The sequence below is a fragment of the Cryptomeria japonica genome, chromosome 3, assembly GCF_030272615.1.
Source record: "Cryptomeria japonica chromosome 3, Sugi_1.0, whole genome shotgun sequence".
NCBI lineage: Eukaryota > Viridiplantae > Streptophyta > Pinopsida > Cupressales > Cupressaceae > Cryptomeria > Cryptomeria japonica.
Window position 1 is genome coordinate 273,381,247 of NC_081407.1, and position 9,447 is coordinate 273,390,693.

A 9,447-nucleotide genomic window follows, 5' to 3' on the forward strand; every position below is an offset into this window, starting at 1 on the left:
TCCATGGCCACCTGCCTACATAATGCAACCCCAGAGCGGCTAGCACCTCCAACTCATCCCAGCCTAACTCCTGATACAGGATCATCATAGCAGGCCAATGCTCTCTTGAAGCCAACGACCCCATCTCCACCTGCATCCATCAAACCAAATCATTACTTCCATACCCAAAAAATCTCTCCTGACCTCCAGAACCAACCATACCCTCCCCCTTTTCCAAAAATTCTAAGCCAAAACTTCATTTATCCCTTCCCAAGCGCATGCGCTGATCTATCCAGCGCTCGCACCAAAACCGTGGCTCTCATGCCAATCAGCAGGCGCTCGCACCAACAGAGACTCCTACCTTGCTCATGCCCCCCTTCTTGGACCAGTCGATGCGAGCGCCTGCGTAACCCCTTGGGTGCCCGAGTCGAAGCATGACTGCTCACTCTGAAACATGAGCAACCGCGTTGATTCCCCCCATTCCCCCGAAAACCCCTGTCCTACCTGACCCTATAGCGAGCACCCATGCTATTAGCTAGAGCTTGAGCTAACCTAGGGGTGCGCACATTGAAACAACAATCAGCGTGTGTGCCTCGCCAAACCTAGACCCCAATTTCTAGCCCTAAATTCTACCAGAATCAAAAATTCAAAAAAGGGGGGTAGTCCTACATACCGGTGGTCCATAGCTAGTCAGTCGGTCGAATCATCAGATCCTCTTAGCGCGATGATCACGAACTAGAATGCGGTCCATCTCTCCTTCTCTTCTTCTTCGCTCCTCATTGGGCCCGTGGTGGCTTATATTGGCCCCCGTGAGGGCCCCTTTCCTCTGCGGTCTCGCATCTTCTATTATTCCTTCTAAATTTTTCGTGTCTACTTCATATTTCTTTCTCACTTATCTCTTCCACTCAAATTTTTCTTCCTTTATTTTTGAGAATTTTTCGTCTTTTTTTTTCCGAAAAAAATCTCGAGGGGGCATACACCTTTGACGCTTTACGCTGGGGCATTTGATTCTTCTTCTTCTATCTTCTATCCATCGTCAAATTTGCCACTGCGTAAAAGAGGGGCAAAATGTAGACACTTAAAAATAATTATTTTAATTATTTTTAATTCTTCACATAATTAATTTATTAATTAATTATGCAAATTCTAATTCTCCTCAATATGAATTAATTATAATTAATATTGTCACTATAGTATGTGATTGATTTATTTAATAAATCAACCCCTCTTTTTATTCTTCTAAAAATTAAATCTTCTCAAATCCTCCTCTTAGCTAATTAATTTCAATTAATTAGTTAACCTACATGATTCCTACAAATCATCTTCCTAATCCATCATTAACCTAATAAATTCTTCTAGAAACTCTCTAAACTCACTTAACCTTATTTTTAATTCCCTCCACTCATTCTCTCTCCTAGTCAAATCCTCCTACAAATCTTATCCCATGTAACCTTTCCTCTAATCCCCCTCCTAATGAGTTGCTAGTGGTTAATCATCATGATTAGCCACAAAGTCAACTCCTTGTCCCTTACATCCAATCACTATCCTTAAATGCTCTTTTCCTAGGTGAATGTGGGATTTTCAAAATCTCACATTCCTCTAGGCATCTCATTTCCCAAGGAATTTTTAATTCCTTTTCATTCCTCCAATCCCCATGATCATACCCTTTTGAAGAATTTTAAATTCTTCCTCCCCATTCTTCAAGGAATGTCCCATCCCTTGTTCTTCTCGAGGCACATTAGGAAGTCTTCCCAATGTACCTTGAGGAGTGTGGAGACAAGAAATGCCTTTAAGGCATATCTCTTGGTCTCCACGCCCTCTCTTGGGCCTTGTGTGAGCTCATAAGAAATCCTGACCCTCCATCTTGGGTCAATCCTAGCCATCCATTTTTCCTCTCCTCTTCCTATAAATTGAGGACTCCATCCCTTCATTCATCATCTCCAATTTTAGTTAGCTTATGTTGTTAGTTTGAACCTAGAAAATCACCATTTCATCCTTACCATGCCAAAATCATTCCTCATCCACTCTTAGTCACATCATCCACATCATTCCTCAAGATCCATTTTTATCCGTTTGTGCACAATATTGGAGAGACATCCACATCAAGCAATCAAAGGATCACATCAAGTGGAGCATCATCAAGGAGCGCCTTCACTTCATCAAGCTCAATCTGAGGGAGAGGTAAAAATAGCAAGGTATAAGCATTATATTCATGTTTTTATATGGTTTTATGCATGTTTCATGTCTTAATGTCTTTTAGTGTTTTGTTTGTGCATTAACCACCTGAATTTACCTTGTTGGTTTTTCCCCTCTTCATTTGGAAGGCATGGCGCCTTGTATGACTATCCTAGTAGTATTTGGTCTGCTTTGGGAAGGGGGAGGATTAACTCCCTGGATAGTTATGACGTTAACATGGTTGTTTGCGGGCTCAATGCATCCTACTAAGGAGTCAAAGATGGTTATGTGATTAGTGTAGTCATAACTCACTGCATTAGATGATGAGCCTTTTCCTTTATCATGCTTCGGGAAGGGTTCCTAGTACATTTTAAGTTTGTCATTTTTATTACCAGGTTTTGCATTTGCTACTTCAATCTCACCCCTATCAATGAGATCTTGTATGTAGATTTTAAGCTTCATGCACTTTCGTGTATCATGTCCCTTGATACGATGATACTCACAATACTTATTCTCATTATACCATCTAGGTTTGGGTTGATTGGGGTCAAACGGGTGAGTGATCGGAAAAACCACTGCACCTGCTTGGACAAGTTTTTGAAACACAATTTCAATAGGCTCAGCAAGAGGAGTGAAGTCTCTTGGAGTCCTGTTATTTGATCGAGGTGGTCGTCCCTGGACTGAGACATTGTTGTGAGGCTTTTGGGATTCATTTTGATTGTTTTGATTGTTGAATTGATGATTATTGGTAGTGGATTTTGGGGGAGCAGCGACGGTTTGGACCTGCTTTGCATCAGTTACACCATCGTTGACTACGTTTTTGTTTTTAGACCAGAACTTTGGCTTGTCATTATGATAAGAGGAAGAACTTTGTGTCGATTTTTGGTAATGTTTCAAGGTTTCTTCCTCCAACAAGACAAGTTCGAGGGTGAGGCCCTTATCAGTCAATTTTTGGAAGGATTTGATACATTGAGACATCAGAGGTCTTGAAAGTTTGGGTACCAAGTTCTTTTGAAATAATTCAATTTGATGTTGTTCTGGCATGTCCCACTGGAATTTCTTGATAAGATGTCACCATCTTTGTAAGAAGTTGGCAAAAGTCTCTCCGAGCCTTTGCTTTGTGTTACATAGGTCCATCATAGAAACGTCATTAGCCATGTTGTAGGCATAGTGAACTACAAATTTCTCTGCCAAGTCTGGAAAGGAGACAATGGAACCTCATGGTAGAGATGAGAACCATTCCAGAGCATCTCCTATGAGACTTTTGGGAAAGAGTCTGTGAAGGTATAGGTCACTATAGGAGACTTCTTGACATAAGATGTGAAATTCCTGGACATGGTCGCAGGGGTCTCCTTTGCCTTCATACTTGGTGAATTTAGGGATCTCAAATCCTGGGGGATAGGGTGCAACTGATATAGACGAGTCGTAAGGACAAGGACAAAATTCCTCAAACGAGTAAGGTTTCCTCGTATTAGTCCCTTCTTTCATGTCCTTGATGATATTTTTCATGTCTTGAATTTCCTTGATGAGGTCTTGTTGTGGATTTTGATAATGATGAATTGTATTTGCCCCAAGGATCGAATGAGTCAAGGAAGGTGCACCACCACCAATGTATTGATATGATGAGGAGGTAGGAATATGAGATGTGATGACCGATGTTGCAAGGATTTGAGTGATAGTTGGTTACAGTCCACAAACTGTTGTGACAGGATTGAGTGCAGCCCAGATAAAGTTTGCGACATTGTTGAAAGGAAGAGAAGTTTGTGGAATAGCAATATGTGGTTGAATGGAAGAAGGTGGTATAGAAGCGTGTTGGAGAATAGATAAGATCGGATTTGATAGTGGTATAGATGGTAAGGAGGAAGAAGGTGGGATGGAAACCACGGTGGGAGGTGCCATGGGTGGCATTGATTGAGTTTGGACGATTGATGGGGCTGCAATTGATTGAGTTTGAATAACAGGTGCAACATTCTATGCGGGAGCAAGGTCTCCTTGTGATTGTTGGCCAAGAGCGGATCTGTCAAATTCGGGTGGAAGTTGAGCTCCATTTTCAAGGAGGGTCTTTAGAAGTGCAGTAGGATTGTGTTGGATGAATTTTTCAATCATCTCTTGGTTATTAGAGTCCACTAGGAAATTTTGCACTTCCAGTGAGAGTTCATCTTGGCTAACCATATTAGGATTTTCGATTTGATCTTGGTTGCTAGGTTGCCCACTTTGTGTAGGATCTTGTGTGGGATTTTCTTATAGGACACTAATGTCCGGCATGCCATATTGTTGTTCAGCCATCTTTTTCTTTTGAGATCAAGTTGTGACCATACATGAATAACCTTAGAAAAGCTTGGAGGAAGAAATTTTTGATGAAAGGACTTAGCAAGATTTTTGTGGAATCTTAGGATTTTTTGTCTTTGATGACAAGGGATTTTTTTGATTGGTGGGGTTCTTGGATTAGAGCCTGGATTTGATTATGATTGACACCTTAGTCCTTGGATGAGGATTTTAGGTGGTGGATGAAACCACAAGCAAGGTAATGACCAATGTTGGGTAGAATTTAGACCTTGGAATGATGATTAAAAAGCCTCTTTTCCACCAAGGGTTGACTAATGACCCTAAGCAAAGAAAAGGCACAAATTAAGAGTCTTGATCGATTCAAAAGGATGAGGCAAAAGATAATTGGAGAGGATTCTTCTTCAAGCACAAAAATCCAATTGATTAATCATGAGGTCTAAATGGGACTTCACAAGGCATGCAACCTTAATGTGAGGTTAAATTGGATTAAAAGATGATTGGATTTGGATTTTAAGAATTGATTTGATAGTGGAGGGAGATTGATTTGATGTGCTAAGTCCTTATGAAATTGAGGATGATTGACTGAAGAGGTATGATACTGATGACTAGAAGAAATTTGGTGACTAGGTTATTCTTGGCATGAACATGACTCAATAGATGATTGGTTCGGATGGCAAATTGTACGAAGGGACACGACCACCCCGATTTTGACAATAATTGGTGTTAAAGAACATACCTGAACCTTGATGGAGAGCACGAACTCTTAGTTCATCACTAGCATCAAACTCATAGCTATGACCATGGACGTAATCATGGTAATGATGCAAGAATGTCCTATGTTTGAGCAAGAGTTTTCGGTTGGTATACCAAAATTTCCGATGCCTAAGGAGTTGTGCTTGTGTGAGCTTCTTCTTCTTGATAGGTCGGTGAATTGACTTCTTAGGATGTTAATATAACTTGGGCTTATGAAACATGAGACGGATGGAGTTTTGACGTAATTTTGGACATTGTGTGGGTAATGACTTGGATAATTGTTTGTGTTTGGACCAATGTTTTTGCAAAGTGTTTGAGGATAATGATGTGTTTTTAGTCTACTCTTGGCAAGTATGTATCAAACAAAGAAAACACAATGACCAAATGCATTTTAACTCAAAGACACTCATGCTCATATACAACACTCTTAAGGCTAGCAAGGACAATAGTCATTGGATCCCAATTGGTTTCTCAGCTATGCTTACCCAGACTAGACACTTAGATGCTTGACCCTACCGGCTCTCCTCCACGACACTCACTTCTCTAGGGCAGCAAAGCATCAATTCCCATGATAACTCCTCATAGCGAACTTTGTGTCTCTACTAAGGGCCGTAAAAATATGGGCGGCTTCGGAGGTCCAACCTCCTACACCAATGACTAGAAGGTTTTTGGCCACTATGCACAAGGTGTTTAGTACGGCTTCCCGTTAGGAGCTACCCTTCGTAGTTGCGCAAGCGCAATTGAGGCCTATAGTCCAGCGAAACACCAAGAACTTAGCAGTCATGCAAGCGTGATTGAGATCTCTAAGATCCTACTAAGCACCCAATGTGAGAGTGAACTCTCATATAGCCCCAACCATTGACCATTTCGTAGTCAATGGCCTATTTATTATAGTGAGTTGGGAACCCCAGGTCCAGGTGTACTCACTTGGGTCGTTCCCCTCTTACCTTCTCAAAGAGCAAGTTGGGAGGGCAGGCCCGCTAAGGGTAAGCATGCAATCAAACAAGAAAAGGTTGGAGGGTCTGGATTTCTGATCATCTAGCTAGATGAGAGCATACTCTCCTACCTTTATGCTTTTCTCAAAACATGCAAGACAATCATTCATTTACCCTTTAATTAAATCTAGGTGCTTAGTTAAAAAAAAGAAGCACAATGTTTGGTTGGATCTCCTAGGCAACCTGCAAAAAAGTGGATTAGTAGTTTTTCTGGTTTTTTTTAAGGTCTTGGACGGTCGATTAAAACTGCAAAACTAAAAAAACAGAAATTAGTACTTACTACCCTGCACATACAGCGCACGCACTGAAGTGCAGTCAGTCGCGCTGAAGTGCCTGCACAGGCGCTGAAACGTTTGCATACGCGTTGCAGTAAATAAAAACAATATTAAAAAAAGAGAAGTCAACACAGAGCCAACGAGAGTTTTATACCTGTCTATTGCGCTGATTTGAATCGGTCGCGTCGAAACGCCTGCGCTCGCACTGAAATCCTAAAAAACAGAGACCGAAAAGATTAGCGGGTAAATTTTTTAAAATGGAAATTTTGTTAAGGGCGACAATTTTGGAAATGTGGTCCCGCTGGTTAGAAATTGCTCGCGCCGAAATGCGTCTGCCCACGCTGATGCGCATGCGTTAGACAGACAAATAGACAGAGAGTAAATTTTTAAAAATTTAAAACAAAGTGGGCAAAAATTAAAATGTTACAAAGCGGTCGCGTTGATGCAGTTGCGCTTGCGTTGATGCACCTATGCACGCGTCGAAATAAGTTTTCTGTCACGTTGAACCTGAGTCGCTCACACTGATTTATAGTCTCTCGCGCTGTTCCGGAACCTGCGTCTCACAACTCACAAAAACTCAGGAAAAATATTAGTTTTTAGGGACGTGGGTCCCACCAAGCGTGCCAAAATGAAGAGGGGAAAAACTAGCAAGGTAAATTCAGGTGGTTAATGAACAAACAAAACACTAAAAGACATGAAACATGCATAAAACCATATAAAAACATGAATATAATGCTTATACCTTGTTATTTTTACCTCTCTATCAGATTGAGCTTGATGAAGTGAAGGCGCCCCTTGATGATGCTCCACTTGATGTGCTCCTTTGATTGCTTGATGTGGATGGCTCTCCAATATTGTGCACAAATGGATAAAAATGAATCTTGAGGAATGACGTGGACGATGTGACTAAGTGTGGATGAGGAATGATTTTGGCATGGTAAGGATGCAATGGTGATTTTCTAGGTTCAAACTAACAGCATAAGCTTACTAAACTTGGAGATGATGAATGAAGGGATGGAGTCCTCAATTTATAGGAAGAGGAGAGGAAAAATGGATGGCTAGGATTGACCCAAGATGGAGGGTCAAGATTTTTTGTGAGCTCACACAAGGCCCAAGAGAGGGTGTGGAGACCAAGAGATATGCCTTAAAGGCATTTCTTGTCTCCACACTCCTCAAGGTACATTCGGAAGACTTCCTAATGTGCCTTGAGAAGAACAAGGGATGGGACATTCCTTGAAGAATGGGGAGGAAGAATTTAAAATTCTTCAAAAGGGGATGATCATGGGGATTGAAGGAATAAAAAGGAATTAAAAATTCCTTGGGAGATGAGATGCCTAGAGGAATGTGAGATTTTGAAAATCTCACATTCACCTAGGAAAAGAGCATTTAAGGATAGTGGTTGGATGGAAGGGCCAGGGAGTTGACTTTATGGCTAATCATGATGATTAGCCACTAGCAACTCATTAGGAGGGGGGTTAGAGGAAAGGTAGGTGGGATAAGATTTGTAGGAGGATTTGACTAGGAGAGAGAATGAGTGGAGGGAATTAAAAATAAGGTTAAGTGAGTTTAGGGAGTTTCTAGAAGAATTTATTAGGTTAATGATGGATTAGGAAGATGATTTGTAGGAATCATGTAGGTTAACTAATTAATTGAAATTAATTAGCTAAGAGGAGGATTTGAGAAGATTTAATTTTTAGAAGAATAAAAAGAGGGGTTGATTTATTAAATAAATCAATCACATACTATAGTGACAATATTAATTATAATTAATTAATATTGAGGAGAATTAGAATTTGCTTAGTTAATTAATAAATTAATTATGTGAGGAATTAAAAAATAATTAAAATAATCATTTTTAAGTGTCTACAATATGTGTTAATGTATTTTAAATGATGAATATATCCCCATTCGTCCTTATTTAAAACAATATTGGTTATAAACAGAAGAAATGCAAATATTTTATGTATCCAAATACACAAGTTTTCAACACGTAGAATTATTCCCATTAAATTGCAAATAAATATATGCCTATGTGTAGAGATATATTGTTGAATATACTAAGGATGTAACTAAACTAAAGAACTATTTCTCTCACCAGTATTCAAACCTCGAACTCTCATTTAGAGGATCATTGCCCAAAACCCGTGTTGATTTTTGTGTGTCCAAAGATACAAATTTTAAGCTATGCACATTCTAAAATACATAACTCTAAGCTACTCTATGACAATATTAGCTCTATAACAAAGTTGACACATTGTGTTAATGACTTTCTCTAATAGAGATTCATAACACATGCAATTGAGGTGAATGAACAACACAACCCTGAATTTTATCATATCATGTACATATTTTTTTTTTAAATGAAAATATTGTCCAGAATCTTGACTAAATAGACAGAGGGAAGAGGGTCTACAACTAGGGCATGCTCCTCAAAATTGTCCCTGGTTGCACATTTGAATAGTGTACGGGGGCTCTCTCTCTTTGTTGGGGAGCCCCTGCATTTATTTTTCATCGTCATATTCGGATGAAGGTTGATATTAATGGAGTTAATAGGGAAGATAACGCACAGTCTAGCCAAGAATCCCAGGCGACGACAAGCGTTGAGAAGATGTAGAAATCTTTTTGACAGGCCCTTGAGGGCAGGAAGATCAACTTTCCGGCAGAGGCTCGATTTGAAGACTGCAAAGATTTTGCGCCCCATCTCATCCAAGAAGAAGGTCGGGTTCCTCGTGCCAGAAAATGCATCATTAAATCAAACTCTTCCATGTCTTCTGCAATTTCTAAAGGGATAGATAGACTTAGAGAGTCTATTGTGTGCCTTGTTGCTCTTGATGTAGATAAGGTTCCTTCTAGACAATTCATGAATAAATGGTTTCATGAAATTTGGGGCAAAAAGCTAGGGTTGTAGTTTTCATATTGTCAAATGATTCAACGTGGTTTTTTCTTGATTTTCTTTAATGATTTTGTTTGTCAAAAGAAAGCCC